The sequence below is a fragment of the Triplophysa rosa genome, linkage group LG22, assembly GCF_024868665.1.
Source record: "Triplophysa rosa linkage group LG22, Trosa_1v2, whole genome shotgun sequence".
In the NCBI taxonomy this organism is placed as follows: domain Eukaryota; kingdom Metazoa; phylum Chordata; class Actinopteri; order Cypriniformes; family Nemacheilidae; genus Triplophysa; species Triplophysa rosa.
Genome location: NC_079911.1, coordinates 5148206 through 5167076, shown reverse-complemented (window position 1 = coordinate 5167076; position 18871 = coordinate 5148206). Strand labels below are relative to the sequence as shown.

At 37.9% G+C, this 18871-nt stretch overlaps 1 protein-coding gene across 4 annotated transcripts in view; it reads left to right on the top strand.

Annotated features, from left to right (window-relative positions):
* The first annotated feature begins 754 nt into the window (after window positions 1-754).
* erbin (erbb2 interacting protein) overlaps window positions 755-18871 on the top strand; it is a 93987-nt gene continuing 75870 nt past the window's right edge. For 2 of the 4 annotated variants that reach the window (XM_057320387.1, XM_057320388.1), the window contains exon 1: window positions 756-1189. The gene's annotated coding sequence lies outside the window, so the exon portion shown is untranslated. Of the gene's footprint in view, window positions 1190-18871 lie in introns of all 4 variants that reach the window. The other 2 variants (XM_057320385.1, XM_057320389.1) reach the window with 2 other exon arrangements.

Sequence of the window (18871 nt, the reverse complement as noted above, 5' to 3'; positions counted from 1 at the left end):
AGGCGAACACATGGTGGAGACAAACATTATCTTTTGACAAATGGTAGTCAGGACGTTACTGTAAGTCAGCGTTTGAAATGGATTTAGACGTTCAAGTTTATGAACAACTTATTGATCAAGAATAAAGTTAAGTATTATTTTTGTGAATATGAAAGATTAACTTCTTGTTTTGTGTACTATCATTCTCCACATTTTAGTATTTCTGCGCTGTATTTTGTGGAATCAAGTCGTTCGTTGTTGTTGTTGTTTTTTTACTTAAAACGCCTCAGAGAAATGCAGCCAACCGATCCTACGACATAAATGTAATGCGCTTCCGCTTCCTTCCCGTTCCAATTGGGAGAATATGATTTATTCCGTGGAAATCCAAATCATCATTAGGCTTAAACTGCACGCCTGCTTTCATGTAGGCCAATTGGACCGAAATGGCTTTTCCCCAGTTTAAGCCATTACGTTTTGAAGACCGAGTAAGTGAGGAAGATTCGTTTTAATGAACCGGCGCAAAATGATTCGTTTGGTTTATCTCTTTATAAAAGTCCCCTCGCTACATTTATGCGTTCACTTTTGTACTGAAAATGGTATTAGAAACACAACACAGCTAACCATGTCTTCTATTTAGAAACGAATAATAAACTTAGAAATATTGTCGATTCAACTAATTGATCACGTTACCATTTACAAACGCTGAACGATTCGGTTCTATTGATTCCTAACAAAGAACCGATTCAAACAAACGGTTCGTTTGCGAATCGAACAGCACCATTTAGCACAACTGTAGCGCAGAGCGTCCCAGTGCGTGGCTGCTGCTTCACTGCTCCATCACTTCAATGACTACTTCGTGTCTCAATGTAAATTAACTACGTTGGCGACCTTTAGGTCGCCTTTTTAATCACACAGACACTTTTTTTTGTAAATCTCTTGTGTTGTCGGAACGTTTTTGTGTCACAAAGGAAACTTCCAAGCAGCTGTGGCTAAGTTTTCGTCGAGCGGTTGGCGTAGTGAAGAACGCGTTAGCTCGTTCAGCTAGCATCAGCTTTCTTCTGGTTCCCAGCATCTACTGGAGTCGGCTAGCACTGTAATTCGTGGGCTTTACATGGTGTTTGTGCCTCCAAACGTGAACTGCCCCTGATGGATTAGCTGAGCGATTTTATCTCGTAGATGAACGGAGAATATCGGAAAGGTTCAGTTTAAGGTGAGTAGGAGACGGTTTTTTGTCCTACAGCTCGAATCGATGTATGGTGCCTCTTTCACTGTTAGCCGTATCGTGCTAAGAATGGTGGGGAGACGTTTGTTTGGGTTCTCATGGCCTGTCAAACCCCGTATTTATTTATTTGTTATAGTAAGCGTTTTAGGTTGTATTTAGCATATACATATACAGTGATTTTTTTCAATATGTCGCGTTTAATATCAAAGACATGGTTGACTAGACTGTGCTTGTCATGCTCTGCTGAGACATCAATCTTATTTCTGTATAACAAAAAACACAATTTAATATATTTAATCTTTTTGAAACTACATTATAGGGCTTATTTTTTTACACTTTCATTTGACGTTCAGGTGTGTGTAGAAACGTTATATACACACACCACCATCTGTAGTACACGTCCTGTTTTCAGTGTCCTACTGAAAGGACAAGACGGGACGCGGGAGATCAGGGCCAATGAAACGTGTATTTTGTCAGAGTTTTATTGGCTTGCATTGTATTATTTGACTGTATCATTGAAACATCATGCGGATACATGAACGTGCCATTCTTTTGTTTCATTATCACTTCCTGCTCGGAACAGGTTCTGTAGGTGAAAACGGGAGTATTATAATGATGCCTGGTCATTACCGAGTCAACCAGCGATTCAACTAATTGATCACGTTAGTATAGCGCTGGTATTAAAGGCTTTGAGAGGAGTGTTGGAAATCATTCCTGGTGTTGATCCGTCCTAAGTTCCGCAATGAACACCGTCGGCCAGGCAATCGATGCTGATCATACAGTTGAGTTGACTGTCTGGCGTGTTTGTTTTCATTTCAGGGCCTATTTAAACTCATTGTATGTGAATTAATGGGTGAGCTTGAGGACGGAGGAAAATGTTATTACTCCGAGATTGCTTTTCCAATAGTTCAGATTGCATAGAATTCGATTTTTATTTGAGTGTCAGTTTTTATTTTTAGACTAAAATTATTTTTGGGACAATTAAGGAAATTCGATTTTTCATATTGGAAATGTGTGTATTGGAAACTTTCTTGAGACTCTCTTTTAAAACTGTAAGGTGACAGATGAAGAGTTGAAGGTGAATTATGGAAAAATAGTGAAACGGTCTTTGAAATTAATTAAATGTGAAGAAACAAGCATTTATAGTGGGTAGCCTATACATTTCTACATAGGATCAGTTTATTTAATGGGCTAGATATAGTCCGAGTGTAAAAACCCCTTTTCCAGAAAAAAAAAAAATCAGGGAAATTCATTGGTGAAAGGTGTTGAACCCTACACATGTGTGATAACTAGAGTCTCTGGAGACAGTTTGGAGAATCCGGAGATTTCCATTTATCTCTTCTGTCTAGGAGAAACGGTTAATGTATTATAAAGATGTCCTCTGAGATTTTTTTCTTTACTCTTGAAGGGCATTTGTTTATTGTTACACAGAATATTTATGACAGGTTTCTGTTATGATTAGTGTTTGTTGGTCTAGCGGATCGTTTTAGCAGGTGATAAATAGAGCTAATAGGATAAGGTGCTTCAGGAAGATTATTGCCACTTTGTAGGCTCATCTCCCCCATGGCTAATCCCTATTTTCTGATTCCTGCAACAAACCGATTGGATCGCATCCCGTGAGTGTGAACTTTAACCAGGGGAAGATTCTGCTGGTTTGTCTCAAGGTTACACTGTAAAGGTCAGTTTATGGTTCTGCGTAGGACCTACGCCGTAACCTACGGCGTAGCCTACACAGAGCCGCGTACCCTGTGCGTACCCTACGCCGTAGCCTGACGCGCACCTCTCCAAAAATGTAACAACGCGTCAACTCAACGCGGACCCTACGCGGACCGCAAGCGCTGTGATTGGTCGGTTTGGCAGCATCGTACTTCCTTCTACGCATTTCCGGCATCTTCTTCTCTGGTGTCTTCTTTCGGCAAGTTCAGAGTCCACAAAAGAACAACATGGTGAGCATCGACATCGACCAAGTTACTGAGCGTCTGATTGAAGAGGTTCGGAAATACACGCATCTGTATGACTCCTCTTCGGCGGACTATAAAGACTGTCAGATGGCGGCGAATTCTTGGAGAGAGATTTCCTCTAACGTCGGTTTGGCTTCCATTGTCGTTTGCAAACACTAGCATACACACACACACAAAACATCGGCGAAGAAGAGCAAACCCATGAAAACACAAAGAGCCAACTAGCGTTTCGGCGGTGTAATTGCAGTATGACGCATACTCTCAACGCAGAACCATAAATGTTCACGACGGCGTCGTCTACGTACGTAGGTCCTACGCAGAACCATAAACTGACCTTTACCTGAGCTTGAATTTAATCACAAATCACAAAATGGTTCTTTATTTACAGTTATTCTGCACTGTTATTTAACAGACTAGGGCTGCTTTCTTTACAATGCCCCGTGGCCGTTCTTTACGAATAGTGATTACTAAAGGCATTTTACGTCGTCTTGCTTAGTCAGGAATTCTTCTGCAGGTGTATGTGAAATGCATGCACATCGGAGAATTCTCAGTCTAAATAAAGAACAATAATAAATATTCACCTTGGACTTTGTATTCAGGCCAAGAAAAACCTCGCAGGCTCATGGAACTTTTGCAAAGATGTGTTCCCTTTAAATTTAGTACCTCGTTACGTTTTGTGCCATTGTGTTGATTTATATTCTTTTTCATTTAGACTTGTATAATATATTTATTTCTTGTATTGCTCAGTCAAGCTTATGTTGTCTGTGCATCAGTCACTAATGCTGTGAATGCAATAGGATGCAAACTGCAATGGATGCAGCCAGTGGGTACTCCCACAATGCAATGCGCCTGCCTTGACCTTTCATTTCCCTTGATAAAGCCAATTATCATGTTTAACTCCTGCTTTTGATTCGTGACCAAGACTTTAAACATGTTCACAATACTGATTAAAAATAAACATTAACCATTTGTTTTTGGTGTAATTTGTTGTGTGACAAACATGTGGTGACAGTGTACACTTGATATGTTCTTGATGTGTTCTTCTGTTTATAATGATTGCTGCACTGTGTGTACTGTCTTTCACATCTTTAGTTGGCAATATTCAGTGTATACCATACAGTAAGCAGTACACTAGTGTTGTATTGAGGACGTAGCCTAAGTGCTTTTACTGTTTAATGATTGACAAGGTGCTTATGACAGACGAGAGCTTCTGTTGAAACAAACCACTCTACCCGAGAGGAGACTCAATGACTTTATTGATGCCCGCTGTAACATAATAACATGTGGATGTCTTTGTTTCAAAACATTGCCATATGTGGCCAAGATCCAAACCTCAGAGACGTTTTATTCTGCCAGGACGTCGCCAGTGTAGTTTCACACTGATTCCTCTCTGTAGAGAGAACAAAAAGAAAAACTCTCTTCTCAGATGCACTGCTATTCATACTACTGTGATTCACGAAACAACTCATTGATTCATTTGAGTCATTCTTCAAGACTGTGTGTGCTCCTAGAAGCCCTTTCAGTATTTTGCGCTGTCTGAAAAGAAAATGTTGATACGTTACACTATGGTCATGCATTGTGTGTGACCTGAAGTGCTCTGGAATGGTTCAATTAAAATGAGGAGGTAGAGGAAGACTGCGTATCTTCCTCCAAGTGTTTCTGCACGTTCTGCCCTTATGGAGCCCCTTACGGAGCCCCTCACAGCACCAGCTTTTGTACAACACGATAGACTTTCTCCGTACACTCAGCGTCATGTGATTGCTCGCACATTGGATTTGCTCCATAAATGACTCCTTTTCTGGCCTGATTCTTGTTATTCTATGGACATGGTTGTTGCCTCAGCTTGTTTCGGAGAAGCACTTTTCATGTGTTGTGAGAGGACTGGATGTACTGTTTTTTCCCATATCATTAAAATTATCTGTATGAAGTCACTGAAGATGCCAAATAGTTTGCTTGTAATTATGAGCATTCTGATCGTTGTAGATTATCTGTATTATGTAATCACAAAGCACAAAACCACCCACTGGCAGAATCATCAGCATATAGAGTAACCAATTCTGTTACAGTTCACTCTAGAAAAATCAACCCATCGTTGGGTCAAATATGGACAAACCCAACTGTTGGGTTAAATTTACCAAGAATATGGTTATATTTGACCCAACAATATGTTCAATCAGCTCATCATTTTGGGTTGAAACAACCCAGCATAGGTTAATTTATAACCCAACGGATAGGTTTGTCCATTTTTGACCCAACGTTGGGTTGAACTAACCCAATTTTTTTTGTGTGTATAGACAATAGCTGAGTTTACAAAACGAATCATCATGAAATGTGATATGCAAAGCCACACTGCTGATTTCCATAGCACCTTTAGGCCACTGGCATGGAACTGTACTGGCTGAACAATAGTTCTTCAGAATCTCTGGCAACACCCTCTAAAAAGATCCAGGTTGAGCACCTGAAACATCAGATGTTGTGTTCATGTGTGCATCCAAAACATGCTGTATGTTTGCACCTTGTTTAAAACTATGGTGGCTATGTAATGTCTTTTTAGTAATAGTTAAATACAGTGATTTCTGTGAAACACACATATGATAAGATGTGTTGCTTTAGGGCTGCATAACGATTAATCGCAACTAATCGTTTGCAGAATAAAAGTTTTTGTTTACATAATATATGTTGGTGTACTGTGTGTGATAATTATGTATTTATAAATACACACACATGGATGCATGATTTTAAGAAAAATATATTTAATATTTATATATAATATGAATTATATATATAAATATAAAACATATCAAAAGTTACATATTTCTTAATTATATACAGTACATGCATGTACGTGTATTTATATATACATAATTATCATACGCAGTACACCAACATATATTATGTAAACAAAAACGTTTATTCTGCAAATGATTAGTCAAGATTAATCGTTATGCAGCCCTAGCTTGAATGCACTGTAAGTTACTTTAAAGTGTCTCTCAAATGCATAAATGTAACAGTATAAATGTATAATCTGCACAAAGTCAGGCATTTTGTTGGGAAAGGGTTTCTTAGGGCTGTCACGATAAACTGACGATAAATATCACGTGATTTATGCACAGCTTTTGAGTGAAGTACGGGAAAATGCTGCTGCATCCGAAAGCCAGAGGGCGCTCTTGTGTGGAAACTCCAAATACGCACTGCAGAAGAAGACCATAACACATTCTAGAATCTAGGAAATGCCTATGGACAACTTTTTATCACCGTTACTCAAGCCTCATCAGGTATTTTTATGATAATAAAGTATATTTATAATGATCATGTTTGACCGGTGTTGCTTTTTCAAATGCACATTATAAGCGACTCAAACTCGCACTGCTTTTAGATCAAGCAGCATTTCCTACTGATCCCAGAGCCATGCTTCACGGACAAGCTACGCTTAAATGCTAAAAAATATTGACACATTGCATATCGCAGCCAGCTCGATTACAATAGGATTTAGTGGTATCGCGATAAATTACCGTGCGGCTTCGTAATTATCGTAAATTTCAGTATGACCATAGAGTAAAGTCTGCTGAGACTCTGATCTAATCTGATTTTATGAGAAAAGTTGTCTTTGTATGTGGTATGTTTATGAATCGTACCCGCCCAAACAGATGTTGTGGCAGATGCTTAGAAACACAGTCACACACAAAACATATCATTATTAAATCAAAGGAGGGAAGAAAGAACAAGGCAGATGTATAATTTTAGCTCGGATATGTAATTTGTATTCATCAGGTTTGTTTGAGGTCACTGCTATACGTGTTAGTTTCTGTTTGTAAGCCTGTCAGAGGTGCTGATGGAATATTTAAACACTTCACACTAGGGCTGAACGATTAATCGAAATCGAATCACAATCGCGATGTGAGACGTTGCGATTTGCTAATCGCAAGAGGCTGCGATGTGGAAGCGATGTGAAAAATAGGAAACGCGTCTGTTCCAAGCCCGCTTTGAGTGGCATTCTTGCTAACCAACTGAGTGAGCGCACCTCCGTTATGCCTAATCAGCACTGCCCCAGCCAACTGCATAAACAAGTCATTAAAAAAACAAACATACAGAAGGCAGGAGAGAGACAGTGTGTGTTATTATGGCATCTGCAGAGTCAGATCGATCATATTAGGCAAATAAATACTAAAGAACCGTCCAATTCAGAAGACCGCGCACACAGCCTGTGTCATACTCGCGCGACTCTTCCCCGCGTTGTGCGTCTCGCGGACGAGCCGTTTAAACTTGACGCGCACACACAGCCTGTTTCGTAATGACGTTTATAGTACTTGAGTCCGGCTCCACACGGGCATCTGGCAATATGGACGAGGCTTGACGCACGCGCACACCCTGTGTAAACTCACGCCTAGCTCCGCGTTTCAAACAAATGTAAATTCTATCTAACTGTTTTGCTAATTTCACTTGGATGAAATTAAACATTCAGCACATTTTTTACTTGTTTTAAAAAATCCCACATACTTAAACAATAATAAATCAGCCTATGTAAACTATGAACTATTTTAATAATTCACTAACACAATAGAAAATGTTATGGATTTAAGGGTTACAATGGGAGTTGTATTTGTTTTAAAGGAAACTATAATAGTGTACACTGGTATTTGGATTCTATTGGTGTGATGTAATCTGGAAGTTGGGAACCAATTGAACAACAGTAAGCCCTATTTGAATAATGCCCAAAGCACACTACAAAAATTAATTTTGTAATGGTTTTAATGGAAACAATTAAATGTTTTTTTTTGTTGTTTTCTTTCAGGGTAACTATACCCATACTGTGCTCCACACAACAATATTGAATTGAAGCTTGAATTAGAAAAGTTAAAATCGCAAATCAAATCGCAATCGCAATGTCTGTCAAAAATATCGCAATTAGATATTTTCCCCAAATCGCACAGCCCTACTTCACACTAACATTGATCTTTCCTATGGAATCACTCTTACTTTTGCTCATAGCAGTGTTTTGGCAGCCATCCACAGCACTCTTGCTAGTGGTGGTGAAGTGTTTGTGTCACTGAATGAGGCAGAATAAACACATTTTTAGGACCCTATGAAATCTGTTTTATTTTTTCCCCAAATTTTGTTTTTTTCGTTTTTATTTTTCTGGATTCCGTGTTTTCCGTTTTTTACTGTACAATAGTAAGTTATGTATTTGCCAACATGAAAAAATACTTCAGTAAACTATGATATTCATTTATGAAGTGCATTAAAAATCTTCCGTGAATACTTTGAACCATACAGGGGAAAAAATTGGGTATAATGTACTTAACTATGTTAATAAACCATCTTACCAGTAGGGCTGGGGGTAAACGATTATTTATTAAACTGGCGATTATTTTATCGATTAGTCGATTAATCTAACGGCTAGTTGGACGATTAATCTAACGGTTATTTTTCTGTTGCTCGATTAATAAAATGTATCGATGATACATAATGTATCTCAAATAAATACCAAAAAAATCTTAAAAAAACACAAAAGCAATGCATATTAGAACAACAGCTATGACAGTGGGGTATTTTAAATCTACTCTTAACCTCATTGCAGTGCTATGCTATGATTAGTTTATTTGAACTCTAACGTGGCTATCTAGCAGCTGTGCACTTTGGTGGTGCTAGGCTAACCAAGTAACCAACGCATCTTGGCTCTCTGTGCAGTTTGTTCATGCTAGGTTAGTGGCTAACGTTCACGTTAGCTAACGTCAGCTGCTATAGATAGCTGTGTTCTGCAGCCGTAAGCTAGCTTCCATTCAAGCCAACATTAGATGATAACTAACGTTAGCTAAACACGGCTGTCTAGGTGCCAGTAGCTACCTAGCACGGGCAAACTGCACGGAGAGCTAAGATGGTTGGCTAGCACCACCGAAGTGCGCAGAGCTCAAGCTACACAACACACTACACAAACATGAAATTAATTTAGCCAACGTTAGTACTTACTTGTTATTGTCTCCTTCACGAGTGACAATGGGGTGCCTCCGTTTCAGATGCTCCAACATTGCCGTTGTGCTGGTGTGGTATGCCAACTCCATTTGGCAAAGAGCGTAAATAACGACACCTTTACGTTTGGGACTAAATTTGAAGTATTCCCATACCTTCGAAGATTTAGGGCGAGCTGTTTTTTTAGGATTTTTTTCGTTTATTGGGGCTTTGTTCGGAATTATGTGAGGAGGTTGCTGTTTCGTCCTCCATTCTGCAATGTTTTGGTCTCCCACGTGTGTGTGGCGAAGCGTCGACGCAAAAATGTCGACGTCATCGACACGTCGCTACAGGCCTACTTACCAGTACATTTTCTTATTTCTTTTGTTTTCAGGTCTACTTAAATTTAAGAACTATTTTTATAATTTTACTAGCACATTAACTTAAATTTACTAAAGTAAACAATATACAAAGTGTCGAATTATTTAAAAAAATGGGGGGGGATGGTGTGGTAAAACCTGGGTGTTATAACTTTTTCAAGTTGACCAGACTTTTATTTTGACAGGTCGTCGCAAAGATTGTTTGACAGTAGCTTCAATGCAGTTGAAAGCTCCACACGAGCATTACGCGTGCAGTACATGCAATCTAACCACTATTAATACAGACTTGCTAAACAAGCAGATTATTTAAACCGCATCTGAATAATTCTCACGTTATTCAAAGAAATAAATTTGCCCGATTCCATGTTATACAGCAAATTCTGTTTTATACCTGGATTCCACGATTCCGTCCGCGTTTTCCGCATCGCGTAAATCCTAGGGCCCTACATTTTCATTGCAGACCTGCTGAAATGGATGTTCCGTATCACGGAGAGGCCCATAGCGTTTGCTGGGCGACGTCAGTTTGTGTAACATTTGACATTTGTGTCAGTCCGGCAAATCTCACATCTGTGGTGCCAGCTTTTCCCCGCTGATACGGCTGGTTCTGTGACCCACTTATCCAAACATCTGTCTCTCTTTTCCCTTACCACACGACTGTTTTATCATCACGCAAATCCTGCTTATCGTCAGACCACTTTCAACGCAGTAAAACACAAGCAAACAAACGTTAATGTGGCAATCTCATTTTTTAACCCATAAACACAGAAGTAAAACTGAAGAGTGTCAGATTTAAGACTGCGAGCAGGGAATGTTTGTTTGCCTTTTGTGATGAAAGGGGTTTGTGGTTTGTGCTAACTTTGGTTTCACATCTGAAACGGCTGTGTGTGAAAGCTTGAGCTGAAGTTTGCTAGGTTCCTGTTGTCAATCTGGTCTCTGTCACGTGTATATGGTGATGGGTGTCGTTCGCTAATGATATACGGATTTCTCATTTGTGTGCACATAGAAGGCTATCATGCTAAATGTGACTTTACAACAGGAGCATATGTTCATACATTTGTTCTGTATGCTGAATGAGGAAATAACTGCCTGTAGGTAGTAATTAGCATAATATGCAGGCCCATCTTCTCATTTACAGCCATTGCAAATGTTTTCTTGCAATATAAAGATGTATTTTCTTCCTGAAAACCAGCTAAAATACAATAAACATCAATGTTTCATCAATTAAAAAGTTCACACAGAGTTTTTACACACAAACGGATCTGCATGCACAGTTAGTCACTAAGGTCTTTTTTTCAAGGTGTTTAGGATAGTATGACCAGATGCAGGGCAGATATACCGTGTTGCTTGGCACACTGTTCTTCACCGCAGATGTAGAAGGTTGTCACCGTAATGCAGTTACTTGTGTGTACAGTTAGTAAATCTTTAACGCGCAGAAGACCGATAAAAGGACCTGAGAGGAATTAGAGCAGAAGTAAGTGATTGTCAGATAGACCAATGGTCTCAGTTTGAGGCCTTCCTCCTCCACCGCTGTGGCTCAAAGCATCAGGGTATGTACAGGTATGTTGTATATCACACTGTGACTCATATTTAACTGTGGTTTCTGCATGGTGACTAATTTAGAAGTGCTATTTCCTAGAGGTGGGCGGAATGGCCAAAAATCTATTTCACGGAATGAGTAATTTTATTTCATGGTAACTATATATTTCATGAAAATATAATTCTATATTTTATTCCTCATTTTTCTTAGATTGATTTAACTAATTTATTTATTACAGTTCATTTAAATGCTCACCATAGTTAAAATGTAGGCAAGTTATGAAAATGTACTAAAGATATCAAATTAAGTTCTGATAATCAGATGTATTATTTATTCATATTTATCTTCTGGCTATATCATATGTATACAGTAGGAAGATGGACAACATATATAAGAATAAAGTATGAATATGCACAAACAACGAGAGTACAGTATATGACTAGTGTTATAAACTGGTGTTCATGGGGTCTGTACTGTAGGACTTTATCGCTCTTCACTCTCTATTAGATGAGCAATTTTAGTGTGTTGCGACTCTCTGTCTTTAGGTTTGTTTATTCTCGGGCTTGTTTTTGCACTGCAAGTCTCTGGTGACTCCTCACGCGTTGCCCAAAACTGGAGGTAGAAGCGCGTCACATCAAAACGCTCACGCGCTCGCGAGCATCATCGCGCATTTCAACGCAAGTTTCACCTTGGCTCGCCTGAAGTTAAACTTTATAAAACTATTAACAGCTTTTCAAAACAACCTGACTTCTGAAATACGTGTTGAGAATGAGCTTTTTTAAGTGCTGGCGCAGATCCCTGCATGAGCACTGCGGGTGAGAGAAGCGCCGGACTGGAGCGGATCACTAAACTACAGACTGAAAGGTCGTCAAAAGAATGTTTGATACGTTCATTTGTTACCGGTGGATTAATTCATTAGTTTTTTTCTAAATAGCGCCTAATTTGCAGAGAGCCGAGTTAACCACACCTACTTATTTACATTCCGCGGAATACACGGAATAGAAAAATCTCTTACGGTTGACATTTTATTCTGCGGTAACGGAATATTCCGTCATTCCGCCCAGCCCTACTATTTCCTGTAAAATGTGTTTAGCCGTGTCACTCGGTTTAAAAACAGCAGCATGTTGTACAAGTCAGCATTGTTGAATGATGAAGCCATTGATGAAGCAAACAGAGAATCAAAGCCCAATTCAGCCATATAGTTACACAGCTCTGGAACCAAAAACACACTTCAGGAATGACAACAAGTAAACCAACAACAACAGTGTAAAAAAAACTGAGGGTTATTCCATCAAACATGCATTTTTTAAACAAAAAAAGATATTTTGAAGAATGTTGGTAACCGAACAACTGCGGTACATATTCACTTGCATTATATGGGTGGACACAAAACCAGTGGAAGTCAAAGGGTACCACCGTTATTCGGTTATCAACATTCTTCAAAATATCTTATTTAGTGTTCTGCAGAAGAAAGTCATACAGGTTTGAAATAAAAAGAGGGTGAGTAAATAATGACAGAATTTAAATTTTTGGGTGAATTATCCCTTTAAAGGCGTCATATGACACGGCTAAAACAAATATTATCGTTTGTTTTAGATGTAATGCAATGTGTATACACGATTTAAAGTTCAAAAACACAGTATTTTCCACATACCGTGCATGTTTGTTCTGAAAAGCGAGGTGTGCTATGATTGGCCAGTTAACCAGTGCGTAGTGATTGGTCGAATACTGCAAGCGAGTGACGGAAATGTAACGCTTCTTACCATATTTGGAACATCAGGTTCCAAAGCAATTTTACTTACAGGAACGCCCACCTTACTTGCGTATACATTTGGGCGGTCTTAGTCAAATCATACCACGAACTGACGTAGATTTGTGGGGGTGTGGTTACACGAGGCGTTTCAGGCAGGTCTGGGTGAGCATTCACTTTTAGATAGAATGCAATATATGTATATAACTAGATGCCTCATTCAAGCGCTCCTGGCATGTAGACTAGACATGTGCCGATATTCGGTAATGCGATTAATTGCGGTAATGGATTAGCACTTTCAAAGACCGCGAAAATATATAGAATTTTTTAGAACGTGTATTTGTTTATTTTTCATCAACCGGATAAAAGTACACTGCGTGTATGCTGCGTAGGAATGCGCAATCTGATCTAAACGATCCCGTTCCCCATGTGGAGATGCCTACGTGTGTGTGTGTGCGCGCGCGCTGCTGAGCAAAAGACGCATGCGCACTCTGATGTAAACAGTACCACACGGAGAGGAAGCATGGCGGAAGGAGGAACGCTGCCGACGATTTATCCCCCTTCTAAAAGGGTGAAGTCTGAGGTTTGGAAATATTTTGGGTTAAAAGTAAGCGGAGTAATGAAATTTGACAGTGTGGCAGAATAATTATTTTTAATTATACGTTGATGGAACGCAATAAAGTCATATACTGTCTCAAAGAGCGAGTGAATTTGCTGTTTATAAATGTTTAGCTTGCTATAATAGTTAACACACTGGCTTGGCTTGTTATTCAAACAATAATAATAATAATAATAATAATAATAATAACATGAATTGTAGTACTAGCTTTGTGCAGACATAAGTATATTTAAAAGCAGTTAACAAAAGTTGTTCTTTTGCAGTTTGCACTTTATTCTGTTTGAATAAACTCACTTTATACATCATTACTGTGTGTTGTTTTATTTATATTTAAATGTTTGAGGTTCTCTTTATTATTTAAAATAAAGTTGTTATCAAGAGGAAAACACTGAAGTTGGTTTATATTTTCAACCTGCATTTTTCATAGAATTGAATACTGCGATAATACCGTTTAATCGCAGCATGGAAATATGATACCGGCACAAGCCTAATGTAGACATGTCCGCCATCTTGGAACGGTCTACTGACGTCACTCACAGTTGACTAGAATGCCCCAGCACTGCCCTGTGCAGCCATGGCTGTGAAAACAACTGGGATTTAAATTCCCGAAAAATGGGCTAACCTTTCGTTGTTGTAGTCATGTGTTAGTGTAGCAGATATAATGTTTGCGTTTACACAACCATAAATAAGTATTCATAATCATACACAGTCAGCTTCATTTTGAGTGTTAACGGACCGACTCGCACTGTTCCAGTATGGCAGACGACCTACGTATTAGGGCTGGGTATCGATTCTGATGTTTCGATTCGATTCCGATTCACAAGCTCTCAATTCGAGTCAATGATTATAGATTTAATACAAATCCTAGAGATATTTCTAAAAAAGATCAGTAAATGTCACATTACAATGGTGAATTAAAAAATGAAATGAAGAGCCACAAACCTGTATATTAAACTTTAAACACACTTGGGTATATTGAAACAGAACAGGTTATTTTGCATGAAAGATACAGTATAACAAACAAAATTTCACAATATTCGCTGTAAAGAGGGGCTGAAATCATATGAACCAGTGCCCTTATATGTGAAGGTGATGTTAAATTCGAGGACGCACCCGCATCCGCCATGTTAATTAAGCAATGAATGAATGATATGCTCCCTGTTGTAACATCCACTCGTTGTAAAAAGAAACGTGTAAAAAGAATATAGTGGATAGTAGTAGCAATAACATTCACGTTAATGAATGTTCATTGCTTGCGGAAATATGAAAGGAAAAAAATCAATTCACAGCTTTTGAGAGTGGATATTGAATCAACCGCATTTTTAAAAAACGATTCATCGATTCTTCGATTTTTATGCCCAGCCCTACTATGTATACCGGCCCATAGAAACAGATGCTAATTATTTATATGTATGTTTGAATGGCTGCTCTTCCTGGTTGGGATTTGGTTTGTGTTTATATTTCTTCATGTTTCTTCGTCATACTCACTGCACCACTTATTTTAACATACCGTTGTATTCAGAGAATAGAAAATTCTGTCGCGACTCGCAATTGATATTATATTCTGTCTCAACTGTACAGTCCTTTACACCACCAAGCCCTAAGAATTAGAATCAAAATGTGAAAAGTTTTCACTAGATAGTCATCAGAAACGATAGAAACTCCAAACCTCCTTCAGTTAATTATCATGCTTTCTGTTTATTTTTTTAATAAATTATGAACTGCCCTCATCTGTAAGTCACAGTTTGCAGTCATTCTATAACTGAATCACAATGCATTAGGTCTGAGTCCTCAGCATCAGCTACTGAGGCTGCCTGAACTCAGCAGAGAGTTCCATCAATAACAGACGCCATATGGAAACAACATGTCACATACTCCCTTTACACACTAGCATTGGCTGACAGTGCAAAGTCCACGTGATAAGCATCATTAAGATCTTAATCTGAAAGTGATTGTAAATGAAACGCCTTATAAATCCTTTGCTGCGTATGAACATCTGCGTAATTGCCTTTTCATGGTACACGGTGTATCTCCCTTTGTTTAGTTAATAGGAATGCACTGTCCGTACTGTCTTCAGTGTGATCTTGGTTAAAAATGAACACTTAACAGGGCTTGACATGAACGCTTGTCCGGGACAAGTGAATGTTTTGTATGGGCAAGTGAGAGAGAATTTTACTTGCCCGACCGGACAAGTAATTTAGGAAAAAAAACAGTGCGACATATGTATGGGATAACTTTTGTGCCAATAAAAATGAAAGCAAACTTTTAAAAAACGAACAAAAATATACAATGAGAAAGAAAAAAAACACTTTGATAATGAAAACAATAAACTCAATTGCAAGAATGTGACATGATTTTCAAATAAACTGCTATTTTTCTTAACAATTTTCTAAGTTTCGTTTTTGCAAATAATAGTTTTGAATTAGTTGCTAGATTTTTCATTTGCGCTTTTCGAGTTTTCGTTTACACTTCTTTCTGGCACAAATCTCACTTGTGGGTGGGACTTATGGCCACTTTACTCTCATTGGTTAGTGAGATTTGGATTGACAGCTCCCTGACCAGGAAGTCGATACTGAAGACAGTGCAGCAGATTAAAGAGCAATCTGCTTGCGGTTTTCTGTATTGTATTGTTTTAGTGTTTGTGCTTAAATTACATTCTTATTTTGTTAGTATATTAGCAGGGTTGCCAACTTTCACGCACTTAAAAATAGGACACGCTTCCAGGCTCTATCACGCCGTAACAACAAGCCAACATCGAGCAAATACAGGATAGCTAGCCATATTCACATGCAACTTTACGTTGGTTTCTATAATTTACAATTACAATGATATCAGGAAAACGAGATGCCTAGTGAGTTTTGAGGAGATATACAATAAAGTGTTATGCTTCCAGTTCATATTTATAATTTATAATTATAATCGTGGTGGCATTTTATGTGCACAGTTTAACATACAACACAAGTGATGGTCGAGGATTTATCTGCGTCTGCTCTGTATGAGGACATGAACACATGAACTTCATCTCCAGAGTTGCTCTGAGAGTTACGATCGTTTTACTGTTTGAATGAAGCTATCTGCAAACACACAAAAAGTCAAGCGTCTTCCCGAAGACCCGTCAAAATAAAAGTCCCGTTAATTTGAACACTCAGACAAAAAATACTTTAGTGTACTATAGTATTTGTTTTTGAAAATTGAAGTGCCCTTGTAGTAAATTAATAAACACTATACTATAGTGAAGTTCCAAAACAATATAGTAAGAATTTTTACTGCAGTTTACTATAGTAAATACTATAGTATACTACAGTAATTTATGTGGACAAATATACCACTATTGTATATTAAAAAAGGAAAAACACAGAACTTAGAAATATTAAAACAAATTTAGGTAATCTAAAAATGATATGGCCCTAATTTATCCATCTGTAATATGTCTTTTGTCAATCATCTGCCTATTCATAATGAACTACACTTGCACATTTCTGCCTGTGCTACCAAACTTTAAATCTCTCTAGCACCAGTGCTATGTGCAAAAAAAGTTAACTTACAGCCTTAACATAATAATTACTGCTTGCCTTTGTTTTATAGCAGTCACGGAGAGTAGGCCTATAGCCAAATTCAGGCGGCCAAAGCGGACACTAGTTAAAATGCTTAGAAGCAAACTTGACCAATCTAAATCCAAAACAATTATATTGATTATATTATAATTCAAATGAAATATCATTTTTTTTATCTTTGGACAAGTCATTTTTGTACTCGGACAAGTGAATGACAAATTTACTTGTCCGAAGGACAACCACATGACAATGTTTAATGTCAAGCCCTGACTTAATAAAAATTACTCAGATAAGGAGATAAAACACAGATAATATAGCAATATAACTAATCTAACTCTTTATTGTGATCTAAACAATATATGGATGATTTGTGCTTTTTTTTGCTGCTGCAGTGGTTTAATAGTAGGTACGTCGTAAGGCTCCGTTCCTATAATAGTAGGCTCAACCTCAGCCTGGTCATTTATTTATAGCAGCTGTTATGAGTCAATGTTTTGCAGTCACCATTTGAGGGAAATTGATCCACAAATGATTTCACCCTGAATATGTTTTGATTTGTTTGAGTAGGCAGCGGTCGATTTTGTTGGATCAATAGAAATCCTTTGGAGAGCCAGAAATGACATGAAATTTAGTGGCATATGTCGTAACGGTGTCTTTTGTACTGAATATCAAATATCCATTTAGTCATTTAATATGCCTTTCTCCATTTCTTATTACCTGCTTGTGTGTGATTCAGACGCTGGAATGTAAATGCATTCGGAAACTTTACCTGAGCCTGTCATGAAAAATCCTGAAATAATAGAAGAATCGGATGCGATTGTTTTTAGATATAGGTCAGATGATCGGATATCAGATCTGTATCAGATTTAGAACCGCATTTGAACGTGGTTTATAGCGGATGCCAAAAAATCTCAGAATGTGTTTTTCGTGTTTACACGTTACGTGATCTGATCTCTACTGTCGGAATTGTTTGACAGTAAATGGCATCATCTGTTTCGTAACATTTTAATTCATTTGTCACTGAATGAATGGAGCATAATCTCATTCAACAAGTATTGTGACCTGATCTCTGGGGAATGTGAAATCTTGGATGGAACTGCTAGCGCAGCAATATGTTATTTGGTCATTTCCAAATCTTTTCTTGGCTCTGGCACATGGTTTCTTGTTTGGACCGTACCACCATTTTGTAGAACATAGCATCCGTCGCTCTCCTCCTGTTGGTCTTGACACAGCAAATCCAGGCAGATGGTAGACATGTGAACCGTATGCAGTCAGCAGGCTGAGGGAAACCTTTCATGTGTCGGACTGTCGCCGATCTGGCAAACACTGTGGTTTCCAGAAGCAAGGGAACACCGTAGGTAAAATCCATGTGACTGTCATCATCAGATGCTGTTGTTACAATCTGATTTGTTTGCCATTGGTTATTGTTTGACACGTCATTTGTAAACGTTAGCGGTGGTCAATACTCAATCTATATTCATTATCTGCAGGTTGACATAAACAAGAATATTATTAAGTATTAGAATATAGTTTATATTAGAATATATAGAAATTATATATATATATATATATATATTAGAAATTAGAATACAGTTCTAATAATACAAGTTAACTTTGTTTGATTACTACTATCGGTTAAAAATAATTTAGGTATTTTAAAAAGTACTTGTAAAAAAAGCATTATTTTATATAAATAAAAACATTAGTGGACATTTTAATGGTTCACAGAAACTCCATCATTATTGTATTTTCAATAAAATTGTAATTTAACATTCTAATCTCACTGGTCAATGGTTAATAATCGGTTAATAATCTTCGTTTTTGTCACAAAAAAATTGAGTGCATCCCTACTGTTTAATGATAGAAGAATTTTTTTCTTATTCTTATTTTTCTTCTTTTTTCAACTTTCTTATAGAAAGTTGGGTC